Genomic DNA, 2709 nt, shown 5'->3' on the forward strand with positions numbered 1-2709 from the left:
ACCAGCCACGTGGCTCCCGCCCCATAAATATTTCAGTTCGGAAAAAGCCCGTCAGCTTCCATCTGTCTCAGGCACACGGTGGCGCGGCTGGTCTCCCCTGCGGTGCCGGGGTGCTGGACCCCGCACGATCCGGCCGCCCTTCCCCCTGCCTCTGCTCTGGCGGGGCTGATGCCCAGCGCCGGAGCTGCCCTGCCGGGGTCCTAGTGGGGACTCCCCGGCTCAGAGCAGCAGCTCAGGCCTCTCCTCAGCACCAAGATACACCTGGGGATTGCCGAGACCTGAAGGAAACGCTCTGTAAAGTGTGCAAATAGCAAAAATTACTAAAAACAGAGGAACCCACCCCAGGCAGACTTGCAGGATGGTGGCTGGGCCAGGCAGCTGGAGCTCCTCAGGCTCCCAGCCTGGCCCCAGCTTTTCGCTACTGATGTCTGCCTCACTTCCCTCCTCATCACCCGCCTGGGGGCTAGCAGGGTCTCTGGGGACAGGAACACCTTGTCCCGCAGTTCAGGCCCCCCGTGCCCTCTCCCCCTTCCCTGCACCACACCTCGCTGTTCGGCTGCGACCTGCAGAGATGTCAGGCTTGGAGCAGCCCTGCTGCACAGGGCAGCAAGGGGTTAACGGCATGAGAGGCTAATGAGCCCAAGCTCCCTGCTATACCCGGCCCCCTCCCCGACCCCCACTGCTCCTGCTGCCGGGAAACTTGGGCTTGAAGCGCCCCTCGCAGGGAGCACAGGCCGGCTGGTTCCCCCGCAGCCGGAACGGGCTGTGCTGCTGCAGACCAGCCCGAAGGAGGGGGCGAGGAGCCATCGCTGCCGGAGCGTGGGGAAGGCGAGGCAGAAAACCCCTCTCCACGCCTCCCCAGGAGGAGCACCCCAACTGCCAAGGGGCTCTGGCTGCTCGAGGTGGGATCCCTCCGTCTCCCGTGGGAGTGCCGTGCTGCGGCCGGATCCCGGAGGAACCCAGCTGTGCTTTGCGCCGTGCCTGCGGGAGAGCCTTGCGTAGGGAGCCATGCACAGGCAGTCGAGGGCAGGTCCAGCTCCCCGGGACCCCACAGCACATCCCCGGGACCGGGCGGTGTATTCAGGAGAGCTGCCGTTTCCCGAAGCTGTGTGTCCTTGCAGGAAAGTCTTGCTTTACCGGGGAAGCTTTGGCTATGCCTACCCCTGGAGTTTTAACTGTTGTCTTCTGACCCGCGGTCCCGAAGCTGCGTCCTGCTCCTGCCTCGGCTCTCAGCGCTGAGCTGGGGTGGTTTGGCTGGCGATGTTCTTCCTGACTATGCTCGGTAACAGATACTTGTAGGATCAGGCTATATTTAGAGTGGCTGCTTCTTCTTATACCTTCTCGGCACCTGGCAGCCACAGGCGTTGGGACTTGCCCAAGCAGGGGACGTACCCGGACTATCTGCTTATAGTTAGGTGGGCCCTATCCCCACTGAACTCCCTTAATTCGCCTTTGAACACTTTGGCTCCTGCGGGGTCCCAGGCACAATACCCCCAATCCTTCTTGGGCGAGATGAAACGGGGGGAAATGTGTTTCTTCCAGCAGAGGAAGGCAGAAAAGCTGGGATTATGTGTTGAAGAAGAGGGGGCAGATACTGGTGTTGGAGCGCAGGGGCTGTCTGTGGAGGCTAGCAGTGGGGAAGGATAACCAGGGAATTAGAAAATTGTGTCCATAGACAAGACCATTAGAGAGACCAAGAGGGAAGACTCCGTCTGGCTCAGCAGACCTGCTCTGCCCCTTGCCCTGGCTGGGGTGAGGTGATGCTGCTGGCAGCTTGCTCTTGGCAGGGGCTGGGTCTGCTTGGAGGGAGGGTAGGACCAGCAAAGTGGTGTTTGCTGGCCTGGGAGGTAACAGCGATGCAGCGCAGCATCTGCACTCAGCCTTGGGGCTGGTTATCTCCCCCGGCTCAGACTGGAGTCTGGAGGATGTTGCCATACAGGGCTCAGCTGATGCAGCTGATTTTGCTGAGCAAAAATTCCCACAAAATCATTCACCTGATTCCCTGGTTTCCAAAGATCTCAAAGATGTTGAAAGTTGTATCGGACTGAAACCAGGTGAACGGAGAAAAAAGCTTAAATATTTATGGCCTCAAAGAAATCGGAACAAAATGTGAGGTGCGGGGCAGGGGATGCTGGACCAGTCTCTATTTATCCATCCTACCTGTTTCTGTGCCTTTTCCCTCGCTGCACATCTGCCTGCTAAGCTGTGAGCAGGGATCTAAGCCTGAGTAACCAGAACCCAGCTGCAGGGTGGCAGGTTTGGACCCGGCTATACCCGGCAAGACCTGCCCAAGGGGAGAGCATGCCCCTCGCTGTGATGAGCGGGGCGAGATGTCAGCCCCACGGGAGGAGACAGGGAGAACGCTTCCTCCCAAGAAAACTCATCCCACGGTGATTCCTGGATATCCCCGACCTGAGAACTCCCAAGGAGAAAAGGAAGGTCATGAGCAGAAAATAAAAAAAGCCCGGTCGGTGCCAGGGCTGGCAGCCCAGCGCCCTGGCTGAGCTCTCCCTGCGCCCGGGCACCTCTCCTGGTGGGGCAGAGGACTGGGCTGGGGGCACCCGTGCCTGCAGCCTGCCCAGCGCCCAAGATAGCCCAGCAGCTGCCCAGGACCTCGGCCAGGCAGCAGCCCTGGGCCGTCCCTGATTTGGACATGACCTTTGAGCCTTGCACTGCTGCCCGAGGCTGGGGCCACGGCTGGGGTCCCCC

General features: G+C 60.5%; 1 protein-coding gene across 1 annotated transcript in view; it reads left to right on the top strand.

Moving 5' to 3' along the window:
- Positions 1-2709, top strand: part of LOC104622703 (calcium/calmodulin-dependent protein kinase type II subunit alpha) — a gene marked incomplete at both ends in the record, with an annotated part of 10969 nt that overhangs the window by 1256 nt on the left and 7004 nt on the right. The gene's annotated exons all lie outside the window — the stretch shown is intronic.

The sequence above is a fragment of the Phaethon lepturus genome, unplaced genomic scaffold (assembly GCF_000687285.1).
Source record: "Phaethon lepturus isolate BGI_N335 unplaced genomic scaffold, ASM68728v1 scaffold22426, whole genome shotgun sequence".
Lineage (NCBI taxonomy): Eukaryota > Metazoa > Chordata > Aves > Phaethontiformes > Phaethontidae > Phaethon > Phaethon lepturus.